Raw genomic sequence first — 16,512 nt, 5'->3', positions numbered from 1 at the left:
TTTAAAAACTGCCTATTGCCGCAGCAAAAGAAAAGGGTGATGGTCGTCTGCTCTATACCAAGATAGGAGTCCGAACACGGGAAAGTTTTCATTCACCAGGACTGGGAGAGATAAAGGTAGAAATCAATGTGTTCTGTCTCCAGGATAGAAACAACTTAAAGAGGCAAAAAAGAAAGAAAGAAATGCTATTGATGGCTGGGTCATTTCAAAGCTATCTCGGACAAGGTCACTTTGAATGAACAGTCCATAGTGGGAGAGAATATAACACAAGAAACACAGCTTCTGATTCCAAGCATTGTCCCCTGAGAATCTGGGCAACTCAATAATTTGCTCTTCAACAGCACTTTCTGCCTAAGTATCTCAAACGTATTACAGGCAGTAATGTATTAAGCCTCACAAGCCCCAAATGGCAGATACATCTTATAAGATGGGAAACTGCAGAGCAATGTAATACTATACCAGTTACACCGGGGTGGGGGGCAGGGGGATGACGCCTTGTAGAACTACAATTCCTATCAGTCTGGGCCAACACAGCCAACAGTGAGGGATACTTCATTTATTTAGAACATTTTTATCCCACCCCTCAGCCAAAAAGGCTCATGTCCAGCTCACACTGGTGAGAACGTGCCTGAGGAGGTCCCCTCCCTCAGCTGCTCATTGAAGGGGGAAATTCAGAATTAGCAGCACGATGCAAGGGGAGTGCATGTCCGATCACTGCCCTTCCCAATGGGAGCCACCTGTCCACAAAATAACTATCTGAACTTTCTTCCTCAGCTCCCATTTTTTTAGGAGCCAGAGGAGTGTCCAGCTTTTACCACTGGCTCTAGAAATTAATCACAATCACAAATTTGAGTAAACATTTAGGCACATGGGAAATAAGCCAGAGAACACTGCTTATATACCAATAATAATAATAATAATAATAATAATAATAATAATAATGCATTAATAGCCATGTGCTCCATTCATACTAACATTTACTGGTACTTCAAGGTTTAGAGTTTAATAGTTGCTCTGATTTTCTTTGTTCTGCACAGTGGAAAACACAGTTGTTTTCTTCCCAAAGATAAAAAGACAGGTGTCATGGAGACCAAGGCCCTTTCTACACCTAAGGGTTATCCCAGGAAAATGGGAGGGATCATCCCTGCCTGCTCCCGGGATCCCCTATGTGGCATTTGGATGCACAGGGACAATCCCGGGATGTAGGGCTGGTGTAGACAGGCCCCACGTCCAACTTTTGAGAGATAGGACTTCTTTTCTCCCAGGTAGGGCCACAGTTCAGTGGTAGAGCACCTGTGATGCATGAAAAAGTCCCAGCTGTAACCCCTGGCATCTCCAGGTTGGGCCAGGGAAGACTCCAGCCCCAAACCTTGGAAAACTGCTAAAAGTCAGCATTTAAAATCAAAGAGCCATCATGAAGATTAGGTGGGAGGAGCCTTGAGGTTGCTCACCTAGTCAGCAGATTGAGCAGGTACCAGATCACCTGGTCAGTTTTCCTCATCAGGGTGAGGTGTATCGTAGAGACAGCTGTTCATATACAGCACAATCCTCATTTGCAGCGATTTCTTTTACATTAGCATATGCTAATGTTATACAAAGCAGCATCCTCCTTTTGCATTTCCGCTTTGGGGGGGGGGGCAAGGTGTAAGTGGCCACCCCTGCGTCAAAATGTGGCATTTCATTTCCTTGAAAAAATCCCCATGCTGTTAGAAAAGCCACGGCGATTTCCAACTCCCCCATCAGCTGAGTGTTCCAGCTACTGGCCACATCTAAGAGCTGTGGTATTTCTACACACTCATGAGGCCAGCTCTTTAGAATCACCCAGGAGACTGGAAATTATGAGGTTCAAAAATGAAATATAAAAACTGTGGCTTATTTGTATTGGTGGTGCGGATCCAAAACTATTCGGACAGAAGCCAGACAATTTCTCTCAAGCAAAGGAAGGACTACAATTTGCTCCCCGCATCAAAAGATTTTCAAAAAGTCTATCCCACAGGCCACTGAAAAGTACACCACTTATCAGAACATTGCTACTGAAATTTGCACATGAATGTTCACAATGTATAAACATGGCAATTAGCTTTTTTTCCCCCCCTCTCCCTTCAGAGGATGGGTGTGAATGCTTGGAATTATTTTTAAGTGGGAACTGCTTAAAGAGCATGCAGATACAAATCAATTCCTGGAAATGCCACAGGTCAGGAAACTTTCTCAAAACATCCTTACATATAATCAGCGCCCAGACGAAAAGTTGAAAGAGCTACTCTGTGGCCGCTTTCCTCAATTAATAATTGTTTAGTTTAAAAGGAAACAAATCATTCTTTCAACCAGTGTCCCTCAACCAAGCCGGCCATTGGGAATAATGTTTTCCGCAAAACCTCCAAGCCAACGAGGGAGAGAAAACAGAATGCATTACCGCGACAAAACATTCTCTATAACAAAGAGAATAAATTTGGGTGGGAAAAGACAGCCAAGTTTTTTTAAAAAAATCTGTGTGGTCGTCAACAGAACAGAAGATGGTCAATCCAACATTATATCCCCACTGGAATCCGTACCATGTCACTGGGAAACCTTAGTCCCCAATTTCAAATTACTGGATTTTGAACAGTCACTCACTGAGTGGAAAAGAGGAGGCTAAGGGGAGACATGATAGAGGTGTACAAAATTATGCATGGTATGGAGAATGTGGATAGGGAAACATTTTTCTCCCTCTCTCAAAATACTAGAACCCAGGGTCATCCCATGAAACTGATTGGTGGGAGATCCAGGACAAATAAAAGGAAGTACTTCTTCACACAGCACATAGTTAAATTATGGAACTCACTACCACAATTGTAGTGATGGCCACCAATCTGGATGGCTTTAAAAGGGGGTTGGATAAATTCCTGGAGGCAAAGGCTATCAATGGCTCCTAGCCCTGATGGTTGTGTGCTATCTCCAGTATTTGAGGCAATAAGCCTGTGTGCATCAGTTGCTGGGGAACATGGGTGGGAGGGTGCTGTTGCACCATGCCCTGCTTGTTCATCCCTGACCGATGGCTGTTTGGCCACTGTGTGAACAGAGTGCTGGACTAGACGGACCCTTGGTCTGATCCAGCATGGTGCTTCTTAAGCTCTTATGATAACTGAATTATTATTATTATTATTATTATTATTATTATTATTATTATTATTATTTATATAGCACCATCAATGTACATGGTAAAACAGTAAAACAGTAAATAGCAAGACCCTGCCGCTTAGGCTTACATTCTAATTAAATCCTGGTAAAACAATAAGGAGGGGAAGAGAATGCAAACAGGCACAGGGTAGGGTAAACAGGCACAGGGTAGGGTAAAACTAACAGTATAAAGTCCAAACAACATCAAGTTTTAAAAGCTTTAGGAAAGAGAAAGGTTTTTAGCTGAGCTTTAAAAGCTGCGATTGAACTTGTAGTTCAGGAACTCAAATGATGAAGAAGTCCCTCTGCCCGAGAGACCCTGGAAGACACCAGGCTTATGTTCAGGGGAACATATCATTGCATCCCCCAAAAATTGAGCTGTGGAAAAGCATACATTGCTTTAAAAAAAAAAGTACAGCTACACTTCTTGGGTCCTTGTACGCGCTGCTGTTGTGAGTGTGCTTGTTTTATTCGACAGGATAAGGTGGAGAGTTATGCTTTGAATGTTTCGATAAGGAGAGAGATACACAACAAAGCAGTCAGAGTGCTCTTGTGGACTGTGTTTCAGTGGTATTCTTTCTTGCTTTGAATTTGTAACCTGCTTGTAGTCTTGAATGGAAAGAATATATATCATACTTTACGGTCAATGGGGAAATGGAATGATTTACTTAGGTGTGTGTGGGGGGAGTGTTTGGGGGGGGGGAGGTAGCCCTGACGGTTGTTTTTACCTTTTTTCCACTTATTGGTTTTTGTTCTTTTGGTTTTGGGGTTGTTGTTGTTTTTTATGAGAGTGCCGTTTCCTTATCAGATCAGTGGCTAATCTACAAAATGAGCAATTACTTCTAAAAAGGAAGTACACATCACACATGGCAGGAAGCAAGAAAGTTTATCAAAACTGTCCACAGGAAGAACTTGTCAAAGGGAGAATTCTCGGCACGTGATGCTCTTGTGGAACCCTGGTGCTCTTTAGATGTTTGGGGCTTCAATTCTCATCAATTCTGCCAACTCTGCAATGCCAACCATCTGGAATCTGGGGCTTGAAGTCCAAAACATCTGGAGGACACCAGTTTGGAGAAGGCTGGCTTACCTGATACTGATTTTACAGCCCCTTAATTAGCATTGCCTTTGAATAGGTGCTGATTTATCTAAGACAGGGATGACAAGGAATTTATTTTTATTAACGGAGGAAGTTGCCTTATACTGAATCAGAACATTGGTCCGTCTAGCCCAGTATCGTTGACATTGACTGGCAGTGAGTCTCCAGGATTTCAGGCAGGATCCTTTCCTAGGACTACCTGGAGATGCTGGAGATTGAATCTGGGACCTTCTGCATGCAAATCAGCTGCTCTACCACTGAGCTACGGTCCCTCCCAGTCTTGTGAATTCTGGTAAGAACTGACCTGACTTGTACCACCCATACTAATATCTCAATTGGAACTTATTTACCCACTGGCTTCCACTTTTCCTGAATGTTCCGACACACCTTTCGTCTCAATGCTCAGTATCCAAAGGGATGTAAAAATGTGTACTTCTAAAACACATTTTTAAGTGCATATTTATACACACATTTTGAGCGCAACCCTACAAGTTGCTCAATCTTGGGAGTCCTCCATCTGTCCTAAGCTCTGCTAGCAAGAGTCAGTGAAGACGGGAAGAGCAATGAAGATTTGCTCCCTTGTTATATTTTGAGCTGCTTCTTTTTTAAAACAAAACTGGGGGGGGGGTGTTGATGGAAAGAAGCCCAAACAAACTCCATAAATGCATGTATTAATTCACATAAATACGTTATATATCTTACCAAATTAGGACTAGGCATTCATCAGTTGGCCAATTTTATTGCATCTAACCATAGGTTCTTACATTTTTACCAGAAATGAGAGTGCTACAAAAAACTAAAGATTCTATAAGCCAATCATCTCATAATGTGAACAATTTACAGCAACAGTTGTGAGGACCTTTGCTCTAATATTTTTAGCAGTCACAGCCACTGAAGCTGTTTACATAAAGATCTATGTCTACTAATACTTTACGCATTTGCTCAGCCAAAATTTAATCTGACAAGTCCTCCCTACGAAGATGCAAGAAACCTTTTCCTGGGACCGGCGTACAACTCACAGGAGAATATGTCATGAATAATATCCTCTGTTTGTGAGGCCTGACATATACAAAGAAATGTGAAACGTGAAAACATTTGCATGCCTCCCATCCAAATATAAAAATGGCATGATCTGGAAGAGTAATTCTGTAAATGCACTAAAATGCATTAAAAACCAAATGGTATTGACTCAGGATAGAATGATTGGATCAGATCCTATGCCGTTCAGGCTGCTGGAAGGAGGACACAAACCGCCATTACTTGCATGCCCTGATCGTAACCTTCCCAAAGTATCTGGCTGGCTATAGCAGTAGGGGCCATAGCTCAGTGGTGGATACAGAAGGTCCCAGGTTCAATTTCCAGCATCTTCAGGTAGGGCTAGGAAAGGATGCTTCCTGAAAACCTGGACAGCTGCTTCTAGTCAGTGTCAATAGCTAGTCAATGTCAACGATTAGGGCTAGTCAGTGTCAACAGCTAGTGTTAAGACTCTGACTCAGTATAAGGCAGCTTCCTATGTTCCTGGACTGAGGGCCCTGAATGGCGGATAGAGCTAACAACGGCTACTAGTCATGATGGCTCTATATTACCTCCAGCAGGAGAGGAAGTACGTCTCTCAGTACCAGCTGCCAGGTAACACAAGAAGACGGGTTCTATCACACGCATGTCTTGCCTGTGGGCTTCCCAGGGGCACCTGAGTTTCATTCCACAGCTTCTGCAAGGTGTTTGTCCAATGCTTTTATTGAACTGAGATTCCAAGTGATGCCAACTGCAGTTCTGGATGGACGCTACCACAAGGTGCCATTGGAATGCAGACTCTGCATCTGTGGCCAACATCAAGTGCAAGACATTGTTCGCTATATGTTAATTTGCCCTCTGTATAGGGACCCAAGAGAGAGATTCATGAAACCTTGTTAACACAGGGATATAGGAATGCCCTTGCAGAAACAGTTCTTTTTCTTTTGAGTAATACCAACAGTTATGTGACACACAAAGTGGCTTTGTTTGCACTGGCAGCAAAAAAGATAAGGAAGAGAGAATTAGACAAAATGGCCATAAACTGCCATGGAGATTCAGACTGCTGAGTGAAAGCTGAGTTTTAGTTAAGGCAAATTTCAAGTTATCTGTGTATTTTCGAGGTATTTGTATTACTGTATATATGTATGGATGCTTTATTTTGATGTATTGGTCATGGAGTTTGGCTAGTACAATAAACTTTGGATTGATTGATTAAAGGTGTTTGTCCCTTTCACATTTGAAAGACTAAAAAGGCAAGTGGTGGTGGTAGAGCACCTGAGGACACGTTAGAGTCACTGGAGCAAACTCATACGAAGCATATTAGGCTATTACCCAGGGAAAGGATCCAACCTGGGAAGAGATAGTCAATTTGTGATAGGCTTATTACCTATGACTGTGATGGCACTGAAGCCTCCAAAGGAAAATTATTACCCTTATTTTACTTTTAAGTGAGACGAGGGTTCTCATTATAAAAACGAGCAACCAAACTGCTTGTTTAATTTCATCTCTATAGCTTGAACCCTAGACGTACTGATGAAGAAGCGAGGCCAGCCAGTTTCCTCCAAAGGTTTCATTAAGAGGCATTACCATTGTAGACCAATTTGTGGCTGCAATGCAATCAGGTTTCGATAAGCTTATCACCTCCTGGCTTGGTTCCCACTACCAGCTAATTTTCTCACCCAGAAGGATCAATGGCCCATGATAAGCAGCAATAACCTGAATGTGTGAAAGCTGGGATGATAACAGGAGTTAGCAAGTGCATAATGTTTGCCCAAGGATGCCCAGAACATAGGCAAATTGGTAATAAACAACTTCGGCAAGTGAAACTCAAATGTTCGCCCGAAAAATTGACAAAGCGTAGGAGAGCGCTAAAAAACATGAGTTCCACAAGGGCTGAGCCGGCCCTACTGTTAGAGTGAAGCCACCAACTCAGATGGAAGATGCTGGGGTGGGTGGGAGCAACAGAGACACACACGTACAGCCAATCCTCCCGAGCTCCCTGGCATTCCCCCCTCTTGGAAGATAGACACAGTGGCTGAGTTTGGACGACACGGTAATAAATGGTTGTTTCCCATTCTGTTCCTATTACTCCCCGGGTTGATTAGCGTGTCATTGGAACTCAGCCTTAAACTAGCCAACTGCCTTCAGGGGAATTGGATTACGTTATTCTATTGCCAGTGTCAAAGACAGAGTCAACGGCCAGGCCAGTCAGCTTCTGTACGCGAAATGGATGGGGTGCCATCTTGGGCAATGCATCACCAAAAAAGGGGCCAAAAGAGGATGCAAGTTTGCCTAAAATCTGCATACGTTAATTTATACTTATAATGATTATAATTTAAACAGAAATACAGTTCATCTCACCATAGTGTTGAAGTCTGTGACCAGGGCGGGATCTACACCTAGAGTCACTTCAATATGATTCCATCACGGTGATGCTATATCCTTCCTGCACAGTTTTAAGTTGTAGTGCAGTGTTTAAAATCCTTTATTCTATTAGTGCAAGTCACGTTCTCTTTAAATGAGTATGCATACTGCAACAATTGGACAGTTATCTGACGGTCACATCCCCTCAACCATGTGTGTTCTTTGCAAAATCCTGTTTTCTGCCACCATTTAAAAAAAAAACACATTTTCTGGTGTCTGAGCACTTGTAGGTGTGCAAATTCATACTGCAGCTAGGTGTATACACTTCCGAGCAGCTGCAAAGGGTAAAAGCTGACTTTAAAAATTAAAAAATTAAGTAGCCAGGAAAGCACTTCCAAATGCTGTGTGAAATGGTAGAGACCATGAGGAAAACTCCCAAACACACTTACTTAACAGCAATTGGCTTTCATTAAAACACTGAATGTTAGAACACAGCCAAAACAGGCAATGAAAGCACCCGGCTAGAACACGCAATGGTTCATACTGCACAATTAAAGCAGGAAAATTTCTATATTCATTGCACATCAGATTTGGGACAATACCGAAAAAGCAGAAAATACTGCTAGAAAAGTGGTACATGGACAACATCATGTGTTCCAACAGTTATCACAGTTTAACAATAAACAGCATGAGTGAAGATCTAGTCCAGGTAGGCCTGACTGGTCAGTGGTCAGTCTCCTGTCCAGCTGCTCACTGCTGATGAGCAACAGTCCTTAGGGGTTGTTGTAGTTGTTGTTGTTGTTGTGATCTTTAAACTACAAATGGACAGGGCAGTCCTTCAACTAGAGGCCACTTTTGGACCTTCAAATAGAGGACTGTCTTTTCTAAAAAAAGGACACAAGGTCATCCCAGGCAATGGTCATCTTAGACAGTGGACAATATTCTTCCCCTCCAGAAAACATAAGATTATGGAAAGCTATTTCTATGCCTTCAGATAGTGGGCTTTCAACATTCCTCCCAAAGATATGAATTCTAGATGTCCACCCTTAGCAAAGAAAGATATCCTAAGAGACCCAACAGGATTTTTCTGCATTTGGGTTTGTTTGGGGTGTGTGTGTGTGTGTTTAGGAGGAACATTCATCTCAGGATAAGCCACTGAATGACAGAACTAGTTCAAGCTGGCAGCAGCTTGCTGTGGGCTCACAAGCAGTCGCATGGATTACCTTGCTCCTGTGCCTTTAAGAAGAGACTGAGATGCAGAAATCACCCTTGGAAAGGGCTCTCGCTCAGCGCTAGGCTTCGGGGTTTACCTGAGGAAGGCCCCAGGTTCAATCCCCAGCATCTCCAGGTAGGTGTAGGGAGCTCTGCCCCATGAAACCTGGCAGGACTCTTGCCAGCCAATGCTGACGCTTGCCACTGACAACCAGGGCTCGTCTTGACGACGATGCATTACCGGTTTTGCTCCCACGGGGTTGTCCCCATGCCAAGGAGTGAGCACGGGGTTTACAGCCATTGGAGGAGGGGGTGCCACTGCCCCCCATCCAGCTGCCTGTCCCTCCCTGGCTTCCCCCCCTTACCTCACGGGGCTTTCCACACCAAAGGCACAGAGAACTCCACTTCTCCCCACACCGGAGGATGTGCAGGGGAGTTCTGGTGGCCAATTGGCTCGCCGGCCCACCCCTTCTCCCCTGCCCAGGCAGACGGTGACCAATCAGAGGTCGCCACCCGCCCGGCCACACCTCCACCGCAACTCCGGAGTGGCGACAGATGGCAAATGCGCCATCCTCACTTCGCTCTGGGGAAAAGAAGACAGAGAAAGAAGTCGGGGTAAGTCCCTGACTTTTTTTCTTCAGTGCTTTAGGGGAAAGCCCCAGGATGGCTCCGCAGTGGCTGCTGCACCGTATAAGTGACACAGCGCCACCACAGACCCACCACGGGGCTTTCCCCATGCAACTGGGGAAAGTTGCAGGACGGAGCCCACGCTCAAAGATACAGGATGCCAATTGGAAGAGTCAACCTTAAACAGTTATTAAGGGCACTCCTCATGCGCAGGAGGTGAGCACGGTGAAAGGCCCAGAGATAAATCACTTCGTGTAATGAGCTGCCCACATCGCAGAGGAGTTAACGGACCGTAAATCCTGTCCTTACCACCAGCTAAACAAAACTTCAAAGAAACTACCTCCCCTGCTCTTTCCACCTCTTAAATTCATTTTTTCTTAACGGACATAACCACCCCAAAGCCACCAGCTTAGACATTTCCCTTGTCAACCCCATACAACCCACGAGTTCTTCCACTGGCTTCCCAGAAAGGCATCTGCCAAATTAAAACCTGGGCAGAGCACGGAATGAGCAGCAAAATACTGGACTGCACAGTCTTGGAAAGCAGGGTAGGTAATAGGATTGCCATATTTTTAACTCCACTGCTGTTGAGAAGGGGAATTGCACACCACAGGACCATAGGAAGCTGCCTTACACGGAGTCAGGCCATTGATCCATCTAGCCCAGTATTGTCAACACTGACTGGCATCAGTCCCACGGGGTTCCAAGCAGGAACTTTTCTGCCCTACCTGGAGAAGCCGGGGATCAAACCGGGGCCCTTCGGCATGCAACGCATGAACTCTACTGCTCAGCTACAGCCTCTGATACAGAATTTTGCCATCCCACTCTACTATCTCTGCAAAGTGTATACATTGGCTTTAATTCTCCGGGGCAATTTGTCCAATGGCTGGGATTATGCCTTCTGAGTAATGTGCAGAATGGCAGCAGCCAATGTCAGAATTGAGGGGCCCTCAACGAAAGGGAGTTTGGTGCCCCCCCCTTAGAGTTTTGTGCTGAGCACCACCTTCACCATGAAGCCTTTGGGGGCTCAGAAGAGCGTGTTCAGAGGAAGGCAACAAGTGTGATCAGAGGTCTGGAAACAAAGACCTATGAGGAGGAGAGAATGAAAGAACTGGGCCTGTTTAGCCTTGAGAAGAGAAGACTAAGGGGGAGACATGATAGCACTCTTCAAATACTTGAAAGGTTGTCTCACAGTCTGGGATGATCAAGACGGGATCTCTTCTCAATCATCCCAGACTGCAGGACACAGACTAATGGGCTCAAATTACAAGAAGCCAGATTCCAGCTGGACATCAGGAAAAAATTCCTGTTAGAGCAGTACAGCAATGGAACCGATTACCTAGGGAAGTTGTGGACTCTCCCACACTAGAGGCAGTGAAGATGCAGCTGGACAGGTATGCTTTAATTAAGGTGGATTCCTGCATTGAGCAGGGGGTTGGACTCGATGGCCTCATAGGCCCCTTCCAACTCAACTTTTCTATGATTCAACCCCCAAGTTCCCATGCCCTTCTGCAACCTGCCAGGGACCGAACCTGGGAAATTCTGCATTCCACCATTGCGTCATGGTCCCTCTGAAGCTAGCGTGGATACTTCAGCCTAGCCAAAAGATTAGAACTGCATCACCAGAAAAAGAGAACAAAAATGCATGTGCTAATTAATACGGAAAGGGGCAGATTTAGAAATAATTGTTATGATTTAAATAGTAAGACAATACCTCTCACCACAGCAGGGAAAACTTTGTCCAGGTGAGTTGCTCAGTCTGCTGTCCAGGTGCTAACTATTGATGAGTAAATTCAGGGCCCCTCCCTCCTTAAGAGTTCTTTATCTTTAAAGCAGAAACGCACTGGCCAGCATTTCAAGTAAAGAACATCTTCAAAACAAAGGATTGTCCTCTATAAGATAAGGACACACAGCCACCCTACTGGGGATTCTAACATTCTTATTTATTCACACACTTCACATGTGCGTTCTCTCTCTCTCATTCTCTGAAATCGTCACCACCCGATAGAAAAGAAGTTAGAAGAAATCAAAAGTTGTAATGTTAGGGTGACCATATGAAAAGGAGGATTGAGCTTCTATATCTTTAATATTTGCATAGAAAAGGGAATTTCAGCAGGTGCCATTTGTATATATGGAGAACCTGGTGAAATTCCCTCTTCATCACAACAGTTAAAGCTGCAGGAGCTATATTAGAGAGACCAGCTACAAAAGAGGGCAGGTTTAACTGTTGTGATGAAGAGGGAATTTAACTGGGTGCTGTATGCATACAAATGACGCCTGCTGAAGTTCCCTTCTCTAACTGTTAAAGATACAGGGAGCCTTGTCCTCCTTTCCATATGGTCACCCTATGTAATGTTCAAGGCAGTTCTGAAGTTTGAGGCCCACACAGGCTGCTGGCCAATAAGGCAACCTTCTCTCCCTTAGTTCCCAATTTGCTCATTAAACTTAATCTTAACTTGCTTGTTCACACACACACACACACAAAAGGTTTTTAACTATCTGTTCCCATCTGGACTAAGTTTTCTTTTTTTTTTAAGTTCCTCCACCCCAAGGTGTAAAAATACAAAAACAAAGAACAAAGAACTGCCCATCTGTTCCTCTTTTGATTTTCCTAAACCAATGGTTCCAATGCATGAGGCTACTTACCCTGTATAATTAGTTCAGTATGTGTTCATGTGGTTAAAAAAAATGGGAGGGGTGAGGGAGCGAAGGGGTTTCTGAAGAGCCCCCTCCTCCAACACGCAAAGCCTGTAAAACAGCAGCCAATGATGGCTTCCCTCCCTCGGCAAGTACCAGATTCAGGAGAGGTAGAGATTTGCACTGGGGCTGCACAGCATGGAGAAAGCATTCAACTTTCGCTTCCTGCTTGCATAGGGTGACCATATGAAAAGGAGGACAGGGCTCCTGTATCTTTAACAGTTGCATAGAAAAGGGAATCATTTGTATATATGGAGAACCTGGTGAAATTTCTCCTTCTTCACAACTGTTAAAGGTGCAGGAGCTATACTAGAGTGACCAGATTTAAAAGAGGGCAGGGCTCCTGCAGCTTTAACTACTGTGATGAAGCGGGACTTTCCCCAGGTTCTCCATATATACAAATGACACCTGCTGAAATTCCCTTTTCAATACAACAGTTAAAGATACAGGAGCCCTGTCCTCCTTTTCATGTGGTCACCCTATCAAGGGTCCCATACCTGATTCTCTCACACACATACAGGTGCGATTAAATAACAATAACCAGACGCGTTCAATGTGATTGTGCAGTGAATGTAACATTTAGTGCAGTTAACGTAACGTTCTCATTCTAGAAGTGAAGGCTGTAGTTGAGGAAAATGCACTCATTGGATGCTCAGAGGCACACTTCACAGCTTTGCAATGAAAGTGAAAACAGGTTCCAAAACAGAGGCTCCAATCAGATCAAGTCCTGCATCTATCTCCAACACACTTGAACCCATATGCACGCCAACCACGGTTCTAGTCTTTCTAGCTCACGCTGTCCCTTTGTCCTTCTTAATGTAAGCAAGATATACTATAGACCCTCTGGAGAAAGTAAGCCCCGGTCCTGGGAAATGGGCTACAAGTGGGCTGGAGACAAATGTAGCAGCTGCCTTAAGTGTGAATTAGCGGGGAACAGGTAGGATTCAGGACATCCAAACACCAGGAAAATAGCCCATCCATCACACTTCAACCCCAAAATGACCCTGTTCAGACAACACATTAAGCCACAGTGGTTAAGCACTTTGATCTAAACAATTATGGCTTGGCATGTCACGTGAACCATGACTTAGCATTTCATGCGAACTATTCCTAACCATGGTGGCTACATAACCATGGTTGAAACACGCTCACTAACTATTTGCTGCAAAAGGGTTAGTGGCCTAACCATGGCTTAGTGTGTTGTCTGAACAGGCCCAATGACAAGAATAAATAGACAAGCGGGTTAATGACTCCTTCTCTCCCCTGAAATCGCTCCTCCATACTTTGCTTTTGCAGTCATCATTTCCATCAGTATAACTGAAAATATTAATAGTGTGTTCATATTTGTGTGTGTGTGTGTGTGTAGAGTGAAAGAGAGATGCACAATCTTTCCAGGGTCCCACAGACTTGGCCAAGAGATGAAATGATGACCCATCCCATGGCAGATCTGCAAAAAAACATGTCCCCACAATTTACAAGGATGCAAATTTCCCCAGTATGGTAAACAAGCACCACAGCTCTGGCTGGATCGCATGAAAATGAGTGTGTGCAAGTTATAGGCATAACAACACCCCGAAGCCAACCTGGAGAGTTCAAGAGTCAGGCATGTTCACTGGGAGTGTTAATTGGGAGAAGAACAGAGAGGTTGAAGCAACTGCAGGTAATTCCCAGCCAGCATCAGATAACAAGAAATGCCTGAAGCAGTGGGAACACAAAGAGTTGTCTTATATGAAGCCATATCATTGCTCCATCTAGTTCAGTATTGTTGACACTGACTGGCAGCAGCTCTCCGGGGTTTTAGGCAATGAACTTTCCTAATCTTGCCTGGAAATGTGGGGATGATTGAACCTGGGACCCTTTAGCATGCAAAAGCCACAAGGAATCAATCCAAAGGGAAAGCCCTCTTCTTCTAGGCTCCAGGAAGAAGGCTGCAGTATACCTGGTCCTCCAGGTAATTACTGGAACTGGTCTATTAATCCCCTTAAACTACAAGAAGGTGACCTGTTTCAAAAACTTTAAAGCATTGTGTCTTTTTTAAAAAAACTATTTTTAAAAATCTATTTATTTGCAGACAGCTTTGGAGAAACCTAGGGAAACCCCGCCCCTACCTCCTCAAGCGATTTGAAGGCAGGCTGCAGGAATTTTAACAGGAGCCACAGCTACCTGTTGACTGTTAGTGACAGCTGGCCCAAACTCCACCATTTCTTTTTTTTACAAGTTTCCATCGTACGTATTTATAACGCAGCCTGTCCTTGTGAACTGAATAGCCAACAAGCAGGGCCCTCCGCAGCTTTCGTGTGTATTTTAGCTAGTCCAAGATACTTCAACCCTTGGTTCATAACTGCTTGAAGAGAGCCAGTGTGGTGTAGTGGCTAAAGTGTCGGCCTGGGAGTTGGGAGATCCGGGTTCCAGTCCCCACTCGGCCATGGCAGCTCAATGGGGGACTTTGGGCCAGTCACAGACTCTCAGCCCAAACCTACCTCACAGGGTTGTTGTGAGGATAAAACGGAGAGGAGGAGGATTATGTATGCTGCCTTGGGTTCCTTGGAGGAAAAAAGACGGGATATAAATGCAGTAAATAAATAAATAACTGCTTGAAGTTCTCTTTAGGTGAGCAAAGGGTGTGCATCTCGGGTTCAAACCTTGGCAACTCCGGACTGGGCTGGGAAAGCGTCCCTGGAGAGCCATGCCAGTCAATACAAAGCAAGAGACGCCACGCTAGATTTGTCTGGAGGGGCTGTGGCTCAGCGGTAGAGCCCCTGCTTTGCATGCCGAAGTTCCCAGGTTTGATTCCCAACATCTCCAGGTAGGGTTGGAAATATTCCAGCGTCTCCAGGTAGGGTTGGAAATATTCCAGCATCTCCAGGTAGGGGTTGGAAATATTCCTGCCTGAAATCCTGGAGAATTCCTGCTGGTCAGTATCAACAAAACCTGGCTAGGTTCTATGTTCCTGTGTCCAACGGTATAACTTGTGATAAAGTAGCTTCTGGCGTTGCCTATCCCAACCCAAAGAACGAGTTATGCCACACATGTGGATATTATGAAGGAGATGCCAGTCTCGCTCTCGCTCTCGCTGTGGAGCAAAGCTATGCCAAGTTTGGAAGGTTTTTGGTTTGGTTTGGTTTCTTCTGCTGAGCTGGTTTGCCTTAAGAGAGAGAAACAGCAGCAGCAGCAACAACTAACCATTCTCCCCCTTCCATGGCATCAAAAGACCGGAGTGCCCCTCTGGCCAGATCTATCTCTAAAGAAGGTTCTCAAGCTGCACACAAGGCAGGCAGACAGTCCCAAAAAGAAAGCCAAAGAGAGGCGGGCAGAGCCTGCAAGTTGAAACACATCTGACACCCAACAGGCTGCTGGGTACAGATGTGTTCCAGGAGAGGAGAATGGAAGGAGAGGAGACGGAGCTAAGCTCCTCGCACCTTTTTCTTTTTAACAGCCTCTAAAATCCTCTTGTGTTTTTATTATTATTATCATCATCATTATTTGCCCAGTGATAAGCAAAAGCTAAAGACCAAATAGAACAGGAACAGATCCAGCACCAAGCCCTCTGCTGAAGATCAGATCAGTCACACATGCAACAATTCTAGGGCTGCTCGCCAGCTAAGTGGGGAGGGGGCAAAGGAAGGAAGGCAACTTCAGATACCGGGTCTGCTCCCTCCCTCCCTCCCTCCCTTGCAGAAACCGGACAGCCCTGGAGAAGGCGGTGGACGACACGGATCCAAAGACTCCAGGCTGAGCTCAGAGGGCTGAAGAGGGAAGGCAGAGGGACCAGGAGAAATCACTCACCATCAGCCAGCCATCCGGGTGTCGGGAAGGGCTCCCATCCGCTAGATCTGGCGAGCTATCCCAGCCGGGGCTAGAAAGCAAAGGGAGGTTTATAGACTCCCAAAGGGGGGCTGTGGAGAGGGGTGGGGTGGGGGTCGAGGGGAGGCGGCGGCACTGATTTGGGGAGGGGGGTAGGCGAGAAAGAGGCGAGGCGGCGCTCTCACGCTTGCTTGCTTGCTTGCTTGCGCGCGCCCTGGTTGGTTTCCTTGCAGGCAAAGGCTACCAATGCAGGCGGCGGCTCTGGCCGTTTGCGGCAGCCACCATCTCGCAGGGGAGGCTGCAAAATTGCGCGTGGCACCGTCGGAAGTTCGCATGGGCTGGTGGAGGGGAGGCAGAGAGGGGGGGAGAAGGAGACGGCGAGGGGGAGCCAGCCCAGACGGTCCGCCCCTGCCTCCGCCACGCACGCGCACAGAGGCGCGGGTCAGCTGGCGCGTCTGGGATGGAGAGGCGGGCCGGCGGGCGGGGGGAGGCCGAGGGGAGATCGAGGAAGGGGCGTGAGCCAAGGGGGCGGCTGGGCTGGG

The 16,512-nt window shown here is 45.6% G+C and overlaps 1 protein-coding gene across 3 annotated transcripts in view; it reads right to left on the bottom strand.

The window, feature by feature from the left end:
* ST3GAL4 (ST3 beta-galactoside alpha-2,3-sialyltransferase 4) overlaps positions 1-16,302 on the bottom strand; it is a 139,385-nt gene extending 123,083 nt beyond the window's left edge. For 2 of the 3 annotated variants that reach the window (XM_063139296.1, XM_063139302.1), the window contains exon 1: positions 15,953-16,302. The gene's annotated coding sequence lies outside the window, so the exon portion shown is untranslated. Of the gene's footprint in view, positions 1-9,207; positions 9,233-15,952 lie in introns of those variants that run through there. The other variant, XM_063139297.1, reaches the window with a different exon arrangement.
* Between the last annotated feature and the right edge of the window lie 210 nt (positions 16,303-16,512).

The sequence above is a fragment of the Elgaria multicarinata genome, chromosome 12, assembly GCF_023053635.1.
Source record: "Elgaria multicarinata webbii isolate HBS135686 ecotype San Diego chromosome 12, rElgMul1.1.pri, whole genome shotgun sequence".
Lineage (NCBI taxonomy): Eukaryota > Metazoa > Chordata > Lepidosauria > Squamata > Anguidae > Elgaria > Elgaria multicarinata.
This window is presented reverse-complemented; position numbering and strand designations above follow the sequence as displayed.